This window comes from Nyctereutes procyonoides, unplaced genomic scaffold (genome assembly GCF_905146905.1).
Source record: "Nyctereutes procyonoides isolate TBG_1078 unplaced genomic scaffold, NYPRO_anot_genome, whole genome shotgun sequence".
NCBI classification, from domain to species: domain Eukaryota; kingdom Metazoa; phylum Chordata; class Mammalia; order Carnivora; family Canidae; genus Nyctereutes; species Nyctereutes procyonoides.
In genome coordinates, this window is record NW_026575147.1 from 739,469 (window position 1) to 764,777 (window position 25,309).

Genomic DNA, 25,309 nt, shown 5'->3' on the forward strand with positions numbered 1-25,309 from the left:
AGCTTTAACAAAATGGCTCGATATCTTTACATAGGTTCTGACTAATTTAAACCAGTTCTGGCTTAGTCAAAGTTGTTCTTTCTTTCTTTTTTTAAAAGATTTTATTTATTTATTTATTTATTTATTTATTTATTTATTTATTTAGGAGAGAGAGTATAAGAGTATGTGCCTACCAGTAGGTGTGGGCAGGTGCCGCAGGTGGTGGTGGGTACAAGACTCAGGGCTCAATCCCAGGATCCTGGGATCATGACCAGCACTGAGAGTAGATGCTTAATCTACTGAGCCACCCAGGCACACTGTCCTATTCTCTAAAATAAATTTGGACTCATGCAGGCCAAGTTAAACCTATAAAAATTACCTGAATCAAGTGAGCCATACAAAACAAATTTATTTGGGTCAAAATGTTTTCGAAATCACAGGATGAGTTTAAAACTTTTTGATCAATCCTAATTTCTTTTTATTTAGATCACATTGCTTCTGACTGAGTAAAACCAGTAATATCTAGATCTTATCCTGTTCAACTGGATCGAATCCATTTATAGGATTTGCCTGATTTATGCTAAGCATGTATAATCTGTTGAAATAAGTACTGCTATAGGTCCTCAGGTACAATAAAAAAAATAAAGAGAATACAGTCAACTGGACTTTCAGTAATAGATGGGAAATTAAAGAGATGAACAGAAAATAAAGGCAAATTGTTGAAGAAATAATTAAGAGAATCTAACTTCTAAAAACAAAGGTGGCATAGCATGGCAGGCCAGCTTCACAGAAAACAGATACATGGAGATAAGGAAATAAAGGAAGGCAAAGGCATCAGTAATTTTATTCAAGATGAAAGGTATAGAAGAAGTCAACCAAAATTCAACCATTACATCATAAATCTCTTAAGAATATTTGCAACATAAAGAAACAGTCAGAGTAGCTAAAAACCAGAACAGAGAAAGTAGAGGGAAAGACAAGCTAAAAGAGGGAGTTTGGGGATCCCTGGGTGGCTCAGTGGTTTGGCACCTGCCTTTGGCCCAGGGCGTGATCCTGGAGTCCTGGAATCGAGTCCCACATCAGGCTCCTGGCATGCAGCCAGCTTTTATCCCTCTGCCTGTGTCTCTGCCTCTCTCTGTGTGTGTGTGTGTGTCTTTCATGAATAAATAAATAAAATTTTTTTAAAAAATAAAATAAGATAAAAGAGGGAGTTCACTGCAAACAGGAAGGATAGAAATTAATTCGGAAACATGGCTAAATCACAACTGAATATCAGGATTGATAACACAAAGTCATTTAAAAATCACAGGCTAGGGACACCTGGGTGGCTCAACGGTTCAGTGCCTGCCTTCGGCCCAGGGAGTGATCTTGGAGTCCTGGGATTGAGTCCCACATCAGGCTTCCTGCATGGACCCTGCTTCTCCCTCGGCCTGTGTCTCTGCCTCTCTCTCTCTCTCTCTATGTCTCTAATGAATAAATAAATAAAAAATCTTTTAAAAAATCACAGGTTATTAATGTATTCGAAAGGGCTATCAGATAAAACAGTGCATGCCATTTTAGCATATGAAATTAGAAAAATTAGGGAAAAATGTGTTTTATCTGTGAGAAATACTAGGTTAATAGTTTTCACTGTTGTTCAGAAGAACTGCAGGCAGATAGGATTTGGTTCCAATCTCCACTGGCATCCCATTGTTCTGCTGCAAGCTAGACCTCTCAAAATACACTATACCTGGCATGGAACATGCACCTTTGAAAGAGGGGGAGTATATGGGGTCTTGATTTGGCATATCCCACTCCCAGACCATCTCCTCATGCTTGATCATGCTACCTTCCTTGACCAACATGTGTAGTATGCACAAACAAGTCAAGTTCCTAAAGCTGCCAACTTCCCTCTCCTCAAGACCAGATGGGCACATTCTGTTTTCCACTGGTACAATCATTTGGCCACTGTCTTTGTTCTCTCCGTTGGCTTTTATACAGTCCATAAGAACATTATAGACACAGAAGCCCACATTAGATTCACTCAACAAGCCTTAAATGACAGTCAGCAAAACCTGTCTTTATGGAACACAGGCTGGACACTGAAATGTCTCTAGTGAGAAAAACTGTCTCCAAAATAGTATGGTCTTGGACATTATTAATACCTCCCAGGGACATACTTGTGCCATTATCCAAGCAGAATGCTGTGTGTTCATACCTTATGAGTCTGCTAATGTAACATTTTTATTAGATTACATATCAAAAGTGAATGCCCTGAATGATTCAACCCCCAATCCAGGGACTTAATAAATCAATGGTTTAGATCATAGGGCTCTTATTTAAAAAAGTTACTTATTTCAGGAATCAGTATTTTAATCTGTGTTTTCTCTTACATGTGCCTATATTATTGCTGTGACATTTGCCTCCAATGCAGCCAGATAGTAGCCAAATGAGCCACCTCCATGCTAATGAAACCCCTTGCCGATTGCTAACAGCACATTGTGAGACAGGTGGGGGGAATAAGATTGTGAGAGCCAGTCATGAAGGGTGTGTCTGATGAGGTCATCAAGAAGATGTGACTGCTGGTTGACCCACAAGCTGGAACCAGGCAATCAAGAGGCTTCACACCCACTCTCTTGTTCTTGGGATGTACATTCCATCCACCATTCCCATAGCTGGAGCCATTTTAAAGATGAGCCTTAGGAGAACAATGTGTTGTTGCAATTTGGGTGGATATGTGACTGAACCCTGTTAAGGCTTCTATATAAGCCTTCAAGATTCCTGGAGATAAATGTGGAGATCTACTTGTTTCCCAGCCACCCAAGACAAGCCTCACAGGTAAGGTCCCTTGCTTCTTAGACCTGCTATCTACCAATCTGAGGTGGTCTGCTTCTTTCTTAAATTTCTTCTTGCCCTCCATGTACAGAGCCAGTTTCAGATTTCACCTGGGAAGCTTCAGAGGCTTTGAACCAACTTATGCTCTAAAAATCATGTCTTTCTTTGATGTGTAAGATTGTATTAGAATAGTGTCTGGTATATATTAGGTGTTCAATGCATGCTCACTTAATTTCCTATGCGTGAGTAAAATTATTCTAGCATATTATTTGGCCTATACTACGTGCTCCATGCAGGCTGGTTTCCTTCCTCTATGTGTGGGTATATTCTACTTGAGTAGTATTGATTATAAACTAGAATACATTCTAATGAATGCATCCTTTCTTCTCCCTATGAGTGAGAGAAGTACTATACTAGATTAGTGTCTGGCATATACTTGGAGCTCAGTGCCTGGCTTAATCTAGGTGTGAAATGTATGAGTGCATTAGTAATTCTATGTAAGAGTAAGATTGTACTAAAAAACTGCCTGGCATACACAGGCATTTAATGAATGCATGCTCTCTTTTTCCTAATTGTGGTTTATGTTGTATTAAAACAGTGTGTTGCAATACCAGGTACTCCTTGCATGCCTGTTTTCTTCACCTACAAATGAGTAAATTATACTAGAATAGTATCTGAGAAATATTGGGCACTTAGTAATATGGTATCATTTCATTGGTTTGTGAGTAATGTTATGCTTTTTTTTTTTTTTTTTTAGAACAGTGCCTGGCAAATACTTGGCACTAAATACATATTCATTTTCTTTCCCAATGTGAAAGTTAACATTAATTCAAGTTGTACCTGGTGTATATCAGGCACTCACTGCAGGCATGTTACTTACCTCTATGTGTGAATAAAGTTGTGACACAATAGACCCTTGAACATTCTGGTGACTCAGTGCATGATTGTTTCCTTCCCACTGTGTGTAATGTTGTGAGAATAACACCTGGCATATACAAAGTGCTCAATGCATGCTCGGTTGTTCACCCTTTATGTGAGAAATGTACTAAAAGAATGCCTGGCATACTCTAGTTGCTTTATCATGCTTACTTCCTTCTCATATGTGTAAGGTTGCATGGCATATATTAAATTCACAGTGCATGTTTGTTTCCTCCCCACTATGTGTGACTAAAGTTGTACTAGACTAGAATGCGCTAGACTAGCATATAGCAGGAGTTTAATTCATGCATGTTTCCTTTCCCCTATTATGTGTAAGATCGTACTAGAAGAGTAGGTGACATACTTTAGGCAATCAATGCATTTAAGCTTCCTTCCCCCTACATATGAGTAAATTGGTATTGGAAAAGTAGCTGATATGGATGTTCAATGTCTGTTGGTTCCCTTCCCCCATTAGTGAGTCAGGTTGTCTTAGAATTGTTCCTGACATATACTCAGTGTTCAATTCAATCTTGCTTTCTTCCTCTATGGGTAAGTGACATTTTCTAGAATAGAACCTTACATACAGGGCAGCCCGAGTGGCTTGGCGGTTTAGCGCCGCCTTCAGGCCAGGGCCTGATCCTGGAGACCCAGGATCAGGTCCCATGTTGAGCTCCCTGCATGGAGCCTGCTTCTCCCTCTGACTGTCTCTGTCTCTGTCTCTCTCATGAATAAATAAAATCTTTAAAAAAATCTTTAAAAAAAACCTCACACACACTAGATACTCAGTGCAAGCTCATTTCTTGCCTTTCTGCTTGAGTATGATTATCCCAGAATAGTACTTGAGATATACTACATACTCTCTCAATTCCTCCCCATTAGTGTAAGTAATGCAGTAGAATAGCAATAGGCATATATTAGAAGCTCAATACATGCATATTTTCCTCTACTTATATGAGAGCCAATTTGAATTACAGAAATAGAATATATATGTATATATGGAACACACTAAATGCTTAATATATGCTATCTTCTTTACACATATGTGTGAGTGATCATGCACTAGAATATTTTTTTGATGCACTAGAATACTGATTGCCTGGCATATACCTGGTGCCCCATGCAAGCTTATTTTTTTCCATAAATATGAACAAAGTTGTATTAGAATCATGCTTCTTAAACATGAAGTTTTCTCTGTATCTGCTTTTTCTGTGTTTGAATAAGGTTGTAGTAGATCAGAGCCAGGCTTGAACTAAGGCATCAATTTTTTTTAAAGATATATTTATTTATTTATGGTAGACATAGAGAGAGAGAGAGAGGCGCAGAGATGCAGGAGGAGGGAAAAGCAGGCTCCATGTAGGGAGCCCAACATGGGACTCCATCCCGGAACTCCAGGATCGCGCCCTGGGCCAAAGGCAGATGCCCCAAACCGCTGAGCCACCCAGGGATCCCCTAAGGGATCAATTAATGGTAGTTTTTTTTTTCTCCTCATGTGTAAAGTTTTATCGAAATAGCACTTGGAATTACTGGGAATTTAGTGCGTAATTTCTTTTCTCTCCTATGTGTTAATAATGTTGTAGAAGAGTACTAAGCAATACTCTGTGCTCCAAGACTACTTGATTCCTTCCCTTAAGTGTAGGCAAGGACATAGGAAAAATCATCCAGCGTATACTAGGTATCCCATGCATGTTCCTTTTCTTATCCAGCATGAGAGTCATGCTACACTAGCATACTTAATGTGGCATACTTAATGAATACTTGCTGCCTTTACTCATGTGTGAGTAACGTTTTTACTAGAATATTATCTGGTATGTACAAGGTACTTCATGCACGTTTATCTCATTCCACTAATGCTAGAATAACATTTGACTAGAATAATTCCGGGCACACAATAGTCAGTTGATGCATATGTCCTTCCTTTTTCCCAATGTGTGTGTAATGTTGTGCTAAAATGGTGCCTGGCATATAATTTGCACATAATGTAGGCTCATAGTATTTCCCAATGTGAGAGTAATGATGTATTAGAATACTGTCCAGCATATAATAGACACTAATTGCATAAATGTTTGCCTCCCCATATGTATGAGTAATGTTGTAATTAAAAAGTACCTTGCATATGCTGCTGGCTCAATGCATGTTTTGTTCTTTCACATGATGTGCAAGTAATATTTTACCGCAATAATACCTGACACATATTAAGTGCTCAATGCCTCTTTGTTTTTCTCTTTCTGTGGGGGAATGTAGCACGAGAATTGTACCTGGCACAGACTAGTTGCTCACTTATACTTGGTTTCTGTCGCCCGTGTGTGAATAATGTCCTATTAGAGTAGTGCTGTCATATACTGGTTGCTCTACATCCTTGTTTCCTTTGCTTATGTGTGTGCAATGTTGTATATAATAAGATCTGGCATTTACTAGGTGCCTATTGCACGCTCATTTCATTCGGCTACATATGATTAAGTTCATAATTAATAGCACCTTGCACATACTAGGACTCAGTGCATGCTTACTTAATTCCAGTATGTGTGGGCCAAGCTATTCTTGAATAATTCCCGGCCTATACTAGGTAAAACTATGCAAGCTTGTTTTCTTTTCCTATCTGTGAATAATATAGTACTAGATATTCCCTGTATGATTTTATGTGATCAACTTATGTTTTATTCCTTCATTCTTGTGTGGATAATGTTAGAATAGAACCTAGCATAGACTAGGAACACACTCAATACATTTTGTTTTCCTCCTATATATGACTTATAGTAGAACAGTATCTGACTTATACAAGAGGATCAAATGTGTGATTGCATCACTCCTACTATGTGTGAGTGATACGGTACCAGAATATATTTCAGGTACTATGCTAGTACAACCTTACTGTCATATTGGGAAAGAAATAAGTATATGTAAGTAATATACTAGAATAGTAACTGTCATATATTCAGTACACTGTGTGGCTTTGTTTCCTCCCACTATGTGTGAGGTTATAATATAAAAGATTATAATATAAAAGTACTTGGTGTATAGTAGGCATGGATGTACCTTGCTCCCTGTCCCTCTGTGTGAATTTGGTAAAATGCCTGACATATACTCAGAGCATTCTTTCCTCTTCTTTGTGAGTACAGTTGTGATAAAATAGTTCCTGGCCTTTGCTAGATGCTTGCTGTATTCTTGTTTACTTCTCTTATGTTTGAGTAATGTGTTAGATTAGTATTTGCCAATATTAGGTGTTTGAGGAATGCTCCTTTCCTTTTTCTATGTGCCAGGTAGATTGTTCTAGAATAGGGCCTGACAAATATTAGGCATTCAACATACAGTTTATTCTTCCACTAATTTATGAGTGATTTTGTATGAGAATATTTTTCTGGCATGCCTTCAGCAGTTAATACATACTTAATATACGTGCTAGTATAGAACTAAGTATTTAATAGATGCAAGCTTACCTTTTCCTACGTGTAATACTTTACTAATATGTTGCCTGATTTATACCTGCAGCTCTGTAAATGTTTATTTTATTATTTTTTTTATTTTTGCCCTTTATTAGAGTATTATCTGACTAGATTAGTAGATGGCATGTATTAGGCAATTTATGTTGCTTTTTCTTTTCCCAGCATGTGAATTACATTGTACTAGTGTCCAACATATACAATATGCTCCATTTATGACAATTCTTTCCCCTATATGTGAGCAAATTTGCACCAGGATACTATATGCCTTATTAAAGGTACATATGGATGTTGCTTCTTTTACCCTATTGTGAGTAATGTTGTATCTGGTATATTTGAGGCTCTCCATGAAATACTGTTTCCTGCCCTGTATGTAGTGCTGTATTAGAATAGTGCTTGACACATTTTTGGTGCTCAATGCATTCTTGTGTTCTTTGTCCCAAGTAATAGTAAAGTGGTGCTAAATTACTGGCTGGCAATAACAAGGCACTTAATGCATGCTTGCTACTTTCCCTCTAATAGTAGGCAATGTTGTATTAGTGCTCTACTGGTTGTACCAAGTGTACCGGGCATGCTCATTTCTTTCTCCTTTGAGTAAGGCTGTATGAGAAAAGTCCCTTGCATATATTAGTGACTTGTTTCCTTCTCCTATATGTGAACGTTATTGTACTAGAATGATTGTCTACATTTAGTAGACGATAATGCTTATTTCTTGCATCTATGGTGTGACAAACATTGTCTTAGACCAGTGCCTGGCACATAAAAGATACTTAATATTTTTTTCTTTCTATTATATGTGAGTAATATATTACTAGAATAAGACTTGGCATATAGTAGGCATTTAATGCATGCTAATTTCTTTCTCCTGGTGTGCAAGCTATGTTTTACTAGAACACCACCTGGCCTATATTAGGTGCTTCATGTATCTGTGTTTCCTGCCCCCTATTTATAAGTTTATACTAAAATAAGGGGATCCCTGGGTGGCGCAGCGGTTTGGCGCCTGCCTTTGGCCCAGGGCGCGATCCTGGAGACCCGGGATCGAATCCCACGTCAGGCTCCCGGTGCATGGAGCCTGCTTCTCCCTCTGCCTGTGTCTCTGCCTCTCTCTCTCTCTGTATGACTATCATAAATAAAAATATATATATATATACTAAAATAGGGACTTGTGTACACTAAGCACTTAACACATTGTTTTTCCTCCCCATATTATATAAGAAATGATGAATTATGATAGTGCTTGATGTGAACTTGTTACAAAATGCATGCTTCTTTTTTCCCTTGTATGAGGATAATACTCTCCTGGAATGGTACCTGGCACATATTTGGCATTCTTTTGTGCTCTTTTCTTTCTCCAATATATGAGTTATACTGTGTTAAAAGAGTACGGGGCATTTACTATGTGATCCTTGTATGTTCATCCCCTTTGTCTACATGTGAGTAAAGGCATACTAGAATTGTGTCTGGCACACACAGGTGCTTCATGCATGCAGGTTTTCTTTCTCTATAGGGAAATAAGATTGTACTAAAAAGCACCTGCCATGTACGGGATGATGCATTCATACTTGTTTCCTTTCCTTCCTCCTGTGTGAGTAATACTGCACTGGAATCATGCTTCACATATTCTAGGTGCTCAAAGTAATCCTGTTTTCTTCCTCTGAATTATGTGTAATGTTGTACTAGAACAGGGTTTGGCCTATCCTAAGCTTTTAATTTATGCTCATTTCCTTCCCTTATGTATAAGTTTATCATAGAATAGTATCTGACATATAGTAGGCAATTCATGCAGCTTAAATCTTTCTTCCCATGTGTGAGTTATGTTAATGTTAAAATAATCCCTGATATGTACTAGATGCTTTATGTAGACCCCTTCTTTCCTCCTTGATTGGGAGTAATGGATTAGACTAGTCCTTGGTATCTCCTAAGTGCTCAGTTCATACTTGTTTCTGTCTCTGTATGTTTGTAATGTTTTAATAGAACGGTAACTGGCAAGTATTGGGTGCTCCATGCACATCATTTATTTATTTATTATTATTATTTTGCACATCATTTATTTTGCTCTGCGTGTGGGTAATGTATTAGACTAGGGCCTGTCATATACTAGATTCATTCAAGCATGCTCATTTCCTTCCCTATGTTTAAATAAGGCAATATTAGAGAACACTTGGCATATACTAGGCAATTAAAGCATGCTTGCTTCCTTACTTCTGAGTAATGCTGTACTAGAGTAGTGCCTGGAATATACTAGGAGCTGAATCCATCCTTGCTTGCTTCCCATATGTATAAATGATATTAAACTAGAATTATGCCTGTAATTAGTGCTTCATGCCTGCTTGTTGCCTTTATGTGTAAATAATCTTCACCAGAACAGAAAGTAGTATACACTATGTGCTCCATGCATGCTCATTTTCTTCCCAAAATTCCTTGTAATTTTGTATCTAGAATTTATTAGGTATTTAATGCATGCTCATATATTTCCAGGTATGTGAAGAAAGCATACTAGAAATTAGTCTGAAACTTACTTCCTTTCCCCTTAAGTGAGTAATATTGTATCGGGATAGTGCCTGGCCAACCTAGGTGATTCAAGCATGCTAGTGTCCTTGTGTAACATATTTGCAAGTTGTTACTAACTTACTGATTTATATTGAAACATTATGCTTGGTAGTATTTGGTGTGTGTGGTACTGTAGTTAGTTCTGTGTATGTAAGGCATGGTGTTTAGTGCTATGTGGTGTACCGATTCTTGGTTTAGTGATATTTGTGAGATAGGAGGTTTAGTTGTTTATAGTATGTTATATTGTATTTAATATTGTGTATATAACACACTGTTTTTATAGTGACTCTGTAAGGCACTGTGTTTAGTGGTGTGTGATGTAGGTGACTGTGTGTTTCATACTGCATTTGAGTCATTGTGTTTTGTTGAGTAGTTGTGAATTGTAGCTGTGAGACTCTGTATAATGATGTGTGATAATGTTTTCAGTGATGTATGCAAGCTGTTGTGTTAATAATGTGTATGTGACACAGCAGTTAATAATATTTAGTTGTGTGCTAATCTGTTTAGTGATGATTTTGAGTCACTGTGTTTAGAAAACTCACATACTTAGGAAAGTATGTGAGAAGGACACCTGGGTGGCTCAGGGGTTGAGTGTCTGCCTTTGGCTCAGGGCATGATCCCAGGGTCCTGGGATCAAGTCTCACACTGGGATCCCTGCAAGGAGCCTGCTTCTCCCTCTGCCTATGTCTCTGACTCTTTCTCTGTGTGTCTCTCATGAACAAATAAACAAATCTTTTTAAAAAAAAGTATGTGAGAGACACTGTTTACTTTTATATGGTATGTGTGCCACTGACTTTGGTGACGTGTGAGGCACTATATTTAATAACGTGTGAAATGTAGTTTTATTGATAAGCATGGTGTGAGTAATACTTTAGTTCTGAGAATATATGGTTCTGTTTTTATCACATACAATAATGTGTAAGGCATTGCTTTTGTAATGTGTGAGATGTTAAATTTTTTTAAAGACTTTATTTATTTATTCATGACACACAGAGAGAGAGAGACAGAGACAGAAGCAGGGTCCACGCAGGGAGCCCGACACAGGACTCGATCCCAAGGCTCCAGGATCACACCCTGGGCCGAGGGCGGCGCCAAACCGCTGGGCCACTGGGGCTGCCCGAGATGTTAAAATGTTTTAAGTAATATGTCAAGTAGAGTGTGTACATCTGTGTGCATGTGAATCTCTGAGTTTAGTGGTGTGTGATGTGTGTAGATCTTATGAAGACACTGTGTAGAGACAGTGAATTTAGTGGTGTGTTGTGTCTGTGGTAGTGTGTTTAGTGATGTGTGTTTGAGGTATTGTGTTTACTGAGGTTTGTGTGAGGCACTATGCTTAGTTATGTATGTGTGAAGCACTCCTCTTAGTTATATTATTGGGGTTTGTGTGTGTGTGTAAGAGAGAGAGAGATGTATTTAATAATATGCTCATAAGGCTAAATGCACTGTTTCATAAATGTATCACTATAGCCAGTAACATAGACTTGTCATTATTAAATATAGTGTTTCAACCTATTTCAACATATATCGTGAAACAAAGTACAGTTCATCACCCTTAAACTGCAGGGCTTTGAACTACTTGGTCACTTAGATTTTTTCCAATAAATACAGTAAAGTACTATACATGTATTTTCTCTTCCTATGATTCTTTTGATAACATTTTATTTTCTCTAGCTTACTTTACTATAAGAATATACTATATAATAAATATACACAATATGTGTTAATCTACTGTTTACATTATAGTAAGGCCTCTGGTCAACTGCAGGATATTAGTAATTAAGTTTTGGGGGAGTCAAAGTTTATATGTGGATTTTTTTGACCACATAGGGGTTGGCATCTGTATTGTTCAGGGTCAGCTGTATTACACACATATACTTCCAAACACAGTGTTAAACAATTCCTCAATATATATCACCAGTAAAGAAGCATATACATAATGTTTTGCTAAACAGAGTTGTTCACACATATATCTTCATATGCAGTAACATGCACACATATATAGGACTATGAAACAGAATTTTAATATGTATCACTAGAAGAGGTATAAGTACCAGGCAGTGCTAAATTAAATGATGCATACATCTATCTCTGTACAGGTAACTCATACATGCAACACTATTAAACAGTTTATACATACATCAGTAAAAAAGTAGTACATTAACCACATACTACTAAACAATATTTCACACATGTATCACTAAACACCACACGCAAGTAAACACAGCATCACACATAAATATCAATAAATGCTATACCATGCATACCCTATACCACTAACCACAGTATTCAATCATAGATCACTAAATATAGTGGTGTACATATCAGGCATCACCAAACACAAGCTTCTGACAAATAACATAAACACAGTAGCACACACACCAAGCAGAACATTGAAATTCAGTGCCTCACACAAATATCACTAAATGGAGTAGTGACACACCAGACTCCAACAAATATGGTCTCACATATATAGCATAAACATAAGCAGCACTCCACATACGAAATACTAAGCAGTGTCTCACAGGTACCACCAAACATAGTGGAACACTGCTCCTGGCATTTCCAACGTGGTGCCCCACACATCTTCATTAAATATACTAGCACACACACAGCACTGAACTCAAGGTCAGACATGTACTACTAAGCAGGGGAGCACAGCTATCACACACTGTTAAACACAGTGTCTCACAATGTCACACAATATTATTAAACAAAGGAACACACCACCTGGCATTACTAAGAACAGTCACACACATATTCCTAAACAAAGTAGCCAATTCACCAGGCGCCATCAAACAGAGAATCTCACACATATGTTACTGATCCAAGTAGAAAGGAGGCACATTCTAATCAGAGCTTCTCACAAATGCATCATTAATCAGGAGTACACAACCACACTTACTAAATACTGTCTTTTATGCTAATACAGAGAACACCAAATTACCATATAACTCTACACAAATCAACTCATACAGTATAAAAAATACCCATATTCCCTCAAACACATGTCACTAAATACATAATCATGTACATGCATCACAAACCTTTAAGCCTGGTGCCTCATATATACATTACTAAATAAAAATTCCTATGACACAGCCACTAAATGTACTACCACACTCTATATAACACAAACCAAGTGTTTCACACACAAAATACCTGAACACAGTCTCACATACCTCACACAATTAAACACAAAGTAACATACATATATTCCTAAATACAGTAAGAAAAAGCACCATAGACCACTAATACAATGCCTCACTCCTTGATCAGTAAATCCAGGGGCACACATACCAGGCACCACCAAACAATGTGTTTTATACAAATGTCACTAAACACATTGAAATACCTACATTTTACCTGGAAACTGTCTCATGCATATTTCACTAAGCATAATAGTAAACATGCTAGGGACTGCTAAGCACAATCTCTCATAACGCTAAACAGAATAACACATACACAAGCAGCATGGAACACAGTGTGTAATACGTGCATAGTAGAACGTATTACCACACACAGCACTGAACCCAAGTCTCACCCATGATTCACTACCTAGAGTAGCACAAGCAAGAATCATCACAAAACACAGTATCTCAAACAGTATTATTAAACACAGTAGCAGACACACCTGGAATCCTTGAAGAGTGTCTCTCACATATATCACTAAACAAAGCAACAAGCATACCAGGCACTAATAAACGCATTAGCTCACACATATCACTGAACACAGTAGCAGACACCAGTCATATATGCACAGTATTTTGCTTCTGTGTAGTCAAACATAGTAGCCCATACGCCATGCACTGCTACACACAGTCTCACACATCTACCACTGAAACAGTAGTACATATCAAGCACAGTAGCTCACAAATATATCACTAAACAAAGTATTACCAAAAATAGGCACTCTGTATATTTTGCACAAATATATCACTAAACACAGCAGCATGCACACCAATAAACACAATTCCCCACACATATATAAGTAAACACAGTAGCAGACAGTTCTCTAAAAGTAGACCACCCACACCAGGCATCACTGAAGAGACTGTCTCACACATATGTATGGTGACGCATATACCATTATCACAGCAGCACATCTACCACTGAGTCCAAGGGTTCAGACATGTCATCAAACAGATTAGTACAAGCTCAGTGCAACACTAATCACAGTGTCTCACATATTATTAAATATGGTGCCACACACATTGTATCTTTTAACTCAATACTCCCCCTCTTCTATCACTGACCAAAGTAACAATACACTAGGTATAACTAAACACAGCATTTCACTCATATATCACTAAAATGCGTAGCAAATAGGTAGCCCAAATATCACTAAACAGAGTACAGTGTTTGCCCACACTCCTGCCCCATATGTAGTTTCTCTTTCCATGGTTTCAGTTAATCGCATCAATTGCAGTCCAAAAGAGATGATTCTCCTTCTGACTTATGGTCAGAAAGTCAATAGTAGCCTGACACTATGCCGACATCATCCATCTCACTTCATCCATCACACAGGTATTTTATTATCTCATGTCATCATCATAAGAAGAGTGAGTACAGTATAATAACATGTTTTGAGAGGGACTGCATTCACTATACTTTTATTACATTATAGTATTATAATTCTATTTTATTAATAATTATTTTTGTCAGTCTCTTACTATGCTTAATTTATATATTAAACTTTATCATAAGTATGTGTGATTAGGAAAAAAACATAGCATACATAAAGTTCGGTAGTATCGACAGATTCAGACATCCACTAGAGTCTCAGAACATTCCTCTGTGGATAAGGGTAGGCTATGACTACTATACACACAACACACAGGCACTTCAAAATACAGTGTTTCAGACATTTGTCAGTAACAATTTTGGATACACTAGGCACAAACAACATAGTATCTCTAAACACAGGACCAAAAAACACGAGCCAATAAAGAGAATATCATGCACATATGCCACTTATCACAGTAGCCTGTAAACAACTAAATGCAATGTCTTATAAGAAATTAATGTAGCACATCTACCTGGCCTCACTAAACACAAGTTCATGGATCATCCAACAAAGCAGAAACACACCATGGACCTATAAAAAGTGACTCTCACATAGATATTTACATGGAGTAGCACACACATTCACACACATACCACTAAATACAATCAGAAGATGGGTAGACCAATAGGGACTTCTGCTGGTCCCAACATTTTAAGGCTCCAAATATATCTTCACTATTTACTTTAGCTTGGAAGAATACAAAAGTTGCAAAGATATGGCAATAAGAAGTCTGACTTTGAATTGCCAAGGGTGATGGTCCAGCAAATTAATCAGAATTAGGACTGATGAAGGTGCCAGGGTCCCTTAGCCTGACGCTTGCATGGAAACTCAAGGTCACATATGCATATATGAATAAAATGGCAGAGGGTAGAAAAAAAACTTGTCTGGGTTCCTTGCCATGGGAGCCCAATGCACTGTGATTCCAAAACTGGCTGGTGAAGTTCTAACAGGGACTATAGTTCCATTGGAAGGATATGGAGGTGAAATGGTTGGCGAGATTAAAGTGAAATTTTTTTTTAAATTTTAAATTTAATTCTAGTATAGTTAACATATTATGTAAATTAGTTTCAGGTGTACAATATAGTGACTCAACAATTCCTCCGTACATTACCTGGTGCTCATCACAACACGTGCCCTCCTTAATCCTCATCACCTTTTCTACCCATCCCTCCACTGACCCCCCCCTCCGGTAACCATCAGTTTGCTCCCTATAGTTTAGTGTCTGTTTTTGGCTTGTGTCTCTTTCTCCTTTTGCTTTTTGTTTCTTAAGTTCCACATATGAGTGGAATCATATGGTATTTCTCTCTCTCTAACTGACTTATTTTGCTTAGCATATACTCTCTAGCTCCATCCATATCTTTACAAATGGCAAGATTTCATTCTTTCTGATGGCTGAATAATATTCCATTACACACACATACACACACACACACCTTATATCTTCTTTAACCATTCATCCATTGATGGACCCTTAGGCAGTTTCCATAATTTGGGTATTGTAAGTAATGCTGCTATAAACATAGGGGTGCATGTGTGTCTTTGAATTTGTGCTTTCCTATTTTGGGGGTAAATACTCATTTGTGTGATGATGGAGTCATAGGGTAGTTCTATTTTTAACTTTTTGAGGAACGTCCATATTGTATTCCACAGTGGCTGCACCGGTTTGCATTTCCACCAACAGTACAAAAGGGAACTGGAGGGTATTATGCTGAGTGAAATAAGTCAATCAGAGAAAGACAAACATTATATGGTCTCATTCATTTGGGGAATATAAAAAATAGTGAAAGGGAATAAAGGGGAAAGGAGAAAAAAATAAGTGTGAAATATCAGAAAGGGAGACAGAACATGAAAGACTCCTAACTCTGGGAAACGAACTAGGGGTGGTGAAAGGGGAGGTGGGTGGGGGGTGGGGGTGACTGGGTGGTGGGCACTGAGGTGGGCACTTGATGGGATGAGCACTGGGTGTTATTCTGTATGTTGACAAATTGAACACCAATAAAAAATAAATTTATTAAAAAAAACAAAAATAGACAAAAGGGTTCCCTTTTTGAAAATTTGGAGGAAAATTGTAATGTTTGAACACCTTTATATAAAGTTGTATCTTTTGTATCTTCACACATTATTGGGATGGATTTTTTGTCTAATTGTAGAATACTTCCTCTACCTGGAATTGTAGAACAGAATGGATGTAAGTTCACCCTCCAGCAAGTATTAATAAGACATGTTAAATAGAAAGCTTTAGAAGTGTTGGAGCTCCACACCACCTATACAGGTTGTTATTTAGAAATGGTATACAATAACTGGTGGAGAAAAGAGAAATTACCATCGTTATCAGTGACACGTTAGAAGCTGGAATGCTGGTGTCAACAGACTCACTGGACAATAGCTTAGTGTGGCTGATGAAAAAGGCAGATGGCACATGGAGACTAAGAATAGACTATTAAGGACCTAATAAAATAGTTCCACTTATGGCATTAGGAATCTCAGATATGAGTTGAGCAGTGCAAAATAAAACAGAACTAAAAATACTCAAGGAGACTGGTACCCAGTGGCTGACCTTGCAAACGCTTTTTTCCCTAATACCAATCTCTGAAAAAGTCAACTATAGTGGGAAGGATCCTAAGTTACTTTTACTGTATTATCATAGAGTTATTTGAATTTGCCAGCTTACTGTTACTTGGTTGGAAGGGATTTGGACTTGATGTGGGTCCCCAATGTAATAAGACATTATATTCATGATATTACGACAGTATCAGAAACTAAAACGTAAGCCAGAACTGACTTGCATACAATGATGACACCTGATCACTGGAGGCTGATAAATAAAGCTGGCAAAGATCCAAGGGTACACCCAAACAGTGAAATTCTTCAGAACAAACTGAGAAGGGGCCACCTGTGACATCCCCCAAAAAATCAGTTAAAAAATAAACTGCTTTCATCACCTAAATTAGTAACTGAGCAAGAAGCACTGCACCTGGTCAGGTTGTTTTGAATTTTGGAAGAGGCACATTCTACCTCTGGGAATATTGGTAACATCTAGTGATCGAAATACCTCAAAGAAGGCCACCCATGTTTACTGTGAGCCTGAACAACGGCAGATTATGTCTGAGTTACAAGAGGTGGTAACTCAAGCAAAGCTTTTGGGTCCTTGATGCACATTCAGATGTAAGTTTTGTCGTACCTACAGCTCACACTTATGCAGATGGGAGTGGACTGAAATGGATGCTGTTTTCTTTGCAATGATAGGAAAACTGAACAATAACAAGAGCCCTGAATAATGCCTTCTTTATTTTGGTAATGTGTTACTAGAATAGTGGTGGGTATATATGTGCACGAGCAATGTTGTCTGAACTAGTTTCTGGTAATAACAGGTAGTCAGAGTATGCTCATTTCTTTAGGACTTGTGTAATAAAAATAGCCAATCAAGTATGGTTGGTATGTGCTCATTCCGCTCCTACCTATGAGTAATGCTATAAATCTAGAATAATACCTGGCATATATTAGATGCTCAATTTGTGATTTTAATTCATTCTGCATGTGAGTAAAGTCATATTAGAATTCTTTCTGGCATTTACAAAGTGGGACATGCAGGCTTATTTAATATCATGTATGTATGAGTGATATTGATTCTGATTTCTGTGTCCTCTAGAAGTGTTGACAAAGGTATAATTTATTACTAAAATATATGTGTAAATTTAAGACATCTAGAGAAACATCATATCAAACGGATGTCTAATGAAATGTGATAGAGAATGAGCTTTGCTAGAACTTTGAAGGTTGGATAGAATTTACTGTGGTAAAGATAATGATGGATCATCCAGGTAGAGAACCATGAACCAATAAAACAATTGAATTGGAATATGAAAAGGGCTGCTGGGATTTGAGTGTGGAGCTTATTGTGAGCCTAGGCTCTGCTACAGTGTAATACTGAAGACGTCATGTTAGCTCACTGGTGCTCATACTCTAATTACTCTATAACCTAAATGACTCAGGATATCTCCAGCTTGTGGATAGAAATAAAGTCACATTAGCACACATAATTCCTGTAGTTGCTAATTGTTCTTTTGCCTTGCTGGCTCACACAGAATCCCTCCTAAAGAAAAGGAATCTACGCAGTAAATTCATGGGAAACTTCTTTTTTTTTTTTTTCTAGGAGCTAGTCTATATCTGCTGAGGGATCTCTCATACCAGGTCATCTATTTCATTCCTACTGCATCTGCTCATCATATGGTTCTTCCAGGGGAACACTGTACCCTAAACTCAACCTTTAAAGGCCCACATGTGACTCAAAATGGATTCTTCACAGAAATGATGATCTTGAGTATTAAGTTTTTCTCTTCCCTTAGGCACTATCTCAAACTCTGTTTTCTAATATGGCCTTGGATATTAAAGGGCAAAGAGACATATGGTAGAATCAAAGAATAATTGAACTGCAAACATTTTATTTTATTTTTGAACTGCAGACATTTTAATTGGCCAACAGAAAAACTACACAGTGATGATAAGATCCCTGACTGGAATGAGCCTAATGATCATTCAAAATGTAGCAAATACATAGCAGGCTTCACAGCAAATAAGGCAGAAAACAGAAATTCAATAAAAAATGTCATCTTCACTATCCCTGCCCTTATGGATACTTTGATCAGTGGAGGTGATAGATATTTTAATAAATTATCAGAATTCAGATTATAATCTTTTTGGAGATAATACAGAAATGGGTTTTATTGGAAATGTTTCAGTTTGAGTATTAGGAAGAGCTAAAGAATAATAAGCCAGGAGGTATATTAGCACACACGTTACACTCTCACTGCTAAATCACTGCTTTACTTCCATGACTAGGATATGTTAATATTCTACATATATTTGTGTGAATGAACGCTGCCAAGGTGACAAAAAAAGCCAGTTAAAATTATGGAGGTGTGGAGAGCAAATTTTTAAGAAGTTATGTACTTATGTACTGTCTTTCATCTTTGATCGCTCATCAGTAAAATATGAATGTAGTATCTCCCTTTATGGAGTGTTGTGGTGATAAAATTATACATTCAAAGCACTTAGCATCCTGTTAGTTCTTAAGGAGGAAACTAAATCAGAAGAAGAGAAATAAGCTGAGCAGGATAAGGGGACAGTTTGTCAAGATGGGGTGTCCCTGGATTTTGAGTCACAACATCCTATCTCTCACTAAGGGACTCCAGGCCAATTTGGAAACCTTGTGAAAACCAACAGTGTCACTGAGTACTTTTCCCAGCACAGTGAGAATCTGTCCCCTAGGAGAGAGTAGCTGACGTGATGCTCCAGCTGAAATTGCCTGAAGATACGAGTATAGAACAGTTGAATGTGGGGATTATCTTCTGAGCTTGAAAAGGCTTAGCAAAAATCTCTGTGTAAAATTCTAAGAGGACCATTTTCGTTTTCATTAAATGTTATAGATTCTTAGCTAAGGTACTGAGCTTTGGAATTAATAGATCAGCTTGGCTGTGTCCAGGCTATGCTTCTGTGTAAAAAAAGAAATGCCGACAATAATTTTTTTTCTGGCATCACCTCAAGGAAAGGTAGATGCTGTGTGAAGACAAAATGAACAGAAAGAGAGGAGAAAAAGAAAATGGACACTCCTAGGTCAGAGAAGCCACTTTCCTCAACGTTATGAAACCATTAGTCTGAAAGAAGTGGGTGTTTCTCTTCTAAGAAAACCCTGATGTAGAAAAGAGGATAATGGGATCCTTGGGTGGCGCAGTGGTTTGGCGCCTGCCTTTGGCCCAGGGCGCGATCCTGGAGACCCGGGATCGAATCCCACGTCGGGCTCCCGGTGCGTGGAGCCTGCTTCTCCCTCTGCCTGTGTCTCTGCCCCCCCCTCTCTCTCTCTCTCTGTGTGTGTGACTATCATAAATAAATAAAAATTAAAAAATAAAAAAAATAAAGAAAGAAAGAAAAGAGGATAATGCTTTTGTTTTTGGATTAAATACAAGTAGTATTGGTTGCTTATGCTTATGTGAAAAGGTGATTTGCTCTGCAAATATGAATCAGTGTTCAGTCAAAACCTGAGATTTTTTTTTTTTTTGGCTAAGTAACATTTTAATCTCTTTATGCAATAAGTGGAATATAAATAAAGTAGAAGAATGACCCAGGACCACTAAAGTATACATGGATATATAACTTATATAGCATATATCTTGCAGGTTAATTTGATCATGAGCCTTTGAAGAGTATGCATTGAATTTTGGGCTGTTTTAGAGTTGTTTTAAATGAAAATTAGATCATACTGAATATTTGTTCTGAATATTCCATTTTTTCCACTCAGCAGTGTGCCTTGAACAATTTCTATGTCTATACATATAGATCAACCTTTTCTGACAGTTCTATGATACTGTATGCCCTGAACCAACCATAATTTAACACTTTTTATTATTGAATATTAGACTATTTTCAATTGTTCCATTTTACAAACAATGCTACCATGAATATATTTATACAAATACCCTGACACTCTTGCTAGAGTATATTCATAGATTTCTAGAAGTGTGATTTCTCAAAGGATATGGGCATTCAGTTTGATTTTTATTTTATTTTGGTTTTGATTTGGAGCAATCCCACACTTACAGAATAACTGAATTTGTTATACAAATAAGTATATTTTCTTATATGGCCATGGTATAGTGATCAAAATCACGAAGTTAGCATTGATTTAGCACTACTATCTATTCCTTAGGCCTCATTCAAGTTGCTGTAAGTGTTCCAGTAATGTAATATTTAGCAAAGGATCCATTTCAGAACCAGACATTGTATTGAATTGTCATGTCTCTTTATTCTTATTCGTTTTGGAAAAGTTTCTGTTTTTCTTGACTTTCAAGACCTTGGCACTTTTGAAGAGTATGGAACAATTACATACAATGGTAGTTATGTGAGGTGATGATATGTCAGTCTGATTGTGGTAACCACTATACAAGGTATATTTATATCAAAGTACCACAATGTACACCTTAAATATATACAATTTTTTAAAAACTATTTTATTTATTTATTTGAGAGAGAGTTAACAAGAGGGAGCATGAGCAGGGAGAAGAGGGAGAAGCAGGCTCCCCTCTGAGCACAGAGCCCTTAGTGGGCCTCAATCCCAGGACCCTGAGATCATGACCTGAGCCAAAGGCAGATGCTTAACTGACCGAGGTGCCCAGGTGCCTCTACAATTTTTATTTGTCAGTCATACCTTTATAAAGTTGGGGGAAAATCTGATTCCTAAATTAAAAAAAATAATAAAAATAGGGACAGCTGGGTGGCTCAATTTGTTGAGTGTCTGCCTTTGGCTCAGGTCATGATCTCAGCATCTTGGGATCAAGCCTACTAGGCTCCCTACTCAGTAGAGAGTCTCTTTCTTCTTTTCCCTCTGCCCCTCCTCCTGCTTGTGCTTTTTCTCTCTCTCAAATAAATAAATAAAATTATTTTAAAAAAAGAAAACCTAACTCAAAGTCTTCTGTTTAATAAAAAATAAAAGTGAAATAATAAAATGCTTCTGTCTCTTTCCAACAACAACAACAGCAACACCACTGAAAAGATGCAGTGAAGGACTCACAACAATTATAGATAACTGCTATTTTAATAATAAATAGAAGAAAACAAATTAGAGCAGGAAAGTCTCCATCAGGAGCTATGATTTGTCTCCAGCATACCAGCTTCATGGAATTCAAACTAGTCGAGTAAGACCATAATGACTTCATTTTATGGAACTTCATTGTAAAACATTCAAAACTAAGAAAGTAGTTTAGTGTCAAGCATGTACTGAACTGAGAAGCTTTCATTCTTTCTGAGTGCAGCCATGAAAAAGAACATCGCATTCAATTGTACTCTTGACCGCGTTTGGAGTCTAAGTAATTTTTATTTAACTCTAATTCCCTTACTTGACCCAACATAAGAGTGGTAGGGTCTCAGATCTTGCCCATAGACTTAAATTTTACAAGTGGAACTAACCCTCTGGTGAAGGCATTAATTTATCAAAAATCTTATCATTTCAATTATAGATTTTTTGGATGCATTTGCATAATTACTTTGCATCTTCAGCCCAAAAAGAGCCTTACACATTTTTCTCTTGTCTCTTGTCTGGAAAAGAAATAGATATTTTGAAAGTCCCAAGTCATTATTCCAGTCTTCAAAACTGCCAAGGGCACTAAAAAGTACATCTTATATTTATATATGCATTTTCCTTCAATTTAGCTTGACATCATGCAATCATTCATTGTATTTAATATTTATTGAGCACCTATTATGTTCCAGGCAATGATCCAAGTGTCATGGAAAGACGAATTATGCAGGTATATAATGCATCATGTATATATCAGATGTCATGGGAATGAATGAATTAAATCAGGTATGGACCCTACCCTCCAGGAAATTAAAAGAAACCAAAGACAGTAAAACATATACACAGATGATTTTAATGGAAGGCAGAGGACTATGATGAGGATCATGAAGACATAGGGTAAAAGACTAAGAAAAGTCAGGGGAGGTGAGATAGAATTTGTGGATGAAGAGCTGGGATGGGATGAGGTGTGGAGAATGGAAAACAGGAAACCTTCATGGAGGAAGAAGATCTGAATGATATCTGTACCATCTTGAGAATTTTGTAGGCTTATTTCAAATATCCACAGCCTTCCTAAATATTACAAAAATTAAGCATATGTGGTATAGGTAGCTTTATATTTGGAACAACAGAATAAAAAGGAAAGGTAGAGAGGTGGTAACCTACTTTTTTTTTCTCACATTGGCTCTATTCTAGGCCTTCCTTGTCTACTTAATATTTATCACTAGCATTTTGAAGAATGTGTAGAACTTTGGAGACAGTACATATTTAAGGAATTAAAGACAAAACCTGGGACATAAGAATATTATGATTTAGGCATCTTTTCTCATAATGGATGACTTAAAATCTTAGCAAAAAGACAGAGATCACAGGAACAAATGACATATACAGAATACAGTATTTTTCTTTCAATTCATTCTTGGTCTACTTATTATTTTTCACTCATTCTTGGTCTACTTATTATTAATTTATAAACCAGAACACTGGGATAATCTTTTTACTTTTTACTTTTCTTCAAAGAACTGTGAAAATGCATCTACACCAAATGTTAATTCTCTTTGCATCTCTTCCCCCCATTAGTAACTGCAAGGAGGTGGGATCTAATCACTTTCATGCTTCTGCAGTTTTTATATAAGCCAGCCTGACTTTGGTGACACTCATGTGTTAATCTTATATCAGAATTCCTACAAAGCAGTGTTGAGTATTTCAGCGTAACTTGGTTTTTATATCTTAAACAAATAGTAAGTAAATAATTGAGGCAAAAATGACAAATAAGAGGGTAAAGATTGATCACTGCTTATAGAAAGTCTAATTGTCTGGACTAAAAGCTATACTTTGTATTAAATATTAGTATAAAGATTGAGTTCTTTTTTTTCCCCCTCAACATTTGTCCCATGGAATTGTATTAATCCTGTCAGCAGCTTAAACAGCTTATATTTATATTAAGTGTTATATTTAATGATTTTAAAAAATCATTTGATAAAAGTGCTAGATATCATTTGATAGTCTAAAAAAATTAGTGAGAGAAACAGTAGCCTCCATTTTATAGATAAGGAGTGAGGCTTAGGAAGAATAAAGCCCAGGTTCACAGACCTGGTAAGGGCAGAGCTGAAACATTTTCAAATACATCCCTCTGGCACTGCCTTTTTACATTAGAATTCTACTTTTCATAGAGGAAGAAAAGTCAGTAGGCTAATGATCCAAAATAAGTGAATCTTGTCTAATAGCCATGTTCATACTCCGGACTTCAGGCACCTAAGAAAAAGAAATAGGCAGAGAAAGGTGACATAGAGCAGAATGAGTTCATGATCAAAGTCTCTGCTATTTCCTGCTGAGAGTATGAGATTTACTGCTGTCTCCCCAGGGGAAAGCCAGATCGTTATTTCATACTTGTGGAAAAGAACTACTGACACCAAGAGATGCTGCTCATTCTGTTCTTAGTTTTCCAACTTCAACCATAATCACAGGCAGGAAAGAAGTGGCCACAGATGAGAATGAGATTACTTTTCACATAAAATTGGATCAAGGAGTCCTGCTTCCTTCTTTGAAGTATTCCTTAAAAAAAATGCACACTTTCCTATTGAGGATCTTACAAATTATTGCTTTTAATGTATCTTGCAACATAAAATGCACTGTGGTTGAACTCCAAACTTGTGTCATGCCTTGGTGAGTATTTTATGAATTGTAAAATTGGAAAGTAAGTTAAGATACAAAAGTGGCTGCTGGCTCCTCCATCTGATAAATCTCATTTGGGATTAGTATGTAATATCCCTTTTAAGACCTCTTTCATTTCTTTTTTATGGAGTTTAACTGGATACCAATAAAAATGAGGAAATTCTATTCATGTATCTTTGCTTCTTCTTTGTTAACTGTATTACTTAGCTGTGCAAATTTTTTTTTCTTCTAAATGATCACAGGTTTTCTGAAATGTCAGCATCAGATTTAACTGTGTTTCTAGTCTTCAGACATTGCACCATGACTGATACTCTGTTGTAAATATACATTTAAAAATAGATGTTAACCAGGGGATGATAAGCTTCTGAAATGGCAGAATGACAACCTTGATGAACCCACTTTCCCTCTGAAACAACAAAAATACAAGCAAAACAACTAAAATAAGTCATTTTAGAACTTTGGCAATTCACCAAAGCCACAGAATAAATCAAAAAATTTCTATACAAGACAAAGTCCTGAACTTTGGTGAGAGACAAGGTCTGTGATGCTTGAATTCGAAACTATTCTCATCTCCTCACTCCCTCCCCAGTTTAGTAATATAGTAGGCAAAAGCCAGCAGTATTGCAGAAAATGACAAAATTGGATGGCTTTTGGAGCTCCATTAAAAGTACTGTCCCCTGTGCAGAGTCAATATTTTGTCTGATTTTTCAGCTTCCTGGAAAATTTCTATGCTTAGGTAGCCATCTGAATGACTAAGCGCTTAGTTCAGTGGGAGGTGGAGAAATCTGATACCAGAGTGATCAC

The 25,309-nt window shown here is 37.1% G+C and overlaps 1 long non-coding RNA gene across 4 annotated transcripts in view; it reads left to right on the top strand.

The window, feature by feature from the left end:
* Positions 1 to 2,617: 2,617 nt before the first annotated feature.
* The window catches only part of LOC129501513 (uncharacterized), a 235,600-nt gene continuing 212,908 nt past the window's right edge, over positions 2,618 to 25,309 (top strand). For all 4 annotated transcript variants that reach the window (XR_008662749.1, XR_008662751.1, XR_008662752.1 and 1 more), the window contains exon 1: positions 2,618 to 2,796. This is a non-coding gene — a long non-coding RNA (uncharacterized LOC129501513). The remainder of the gene's footprint in view (positions 2,797 to 25,309) is intronic.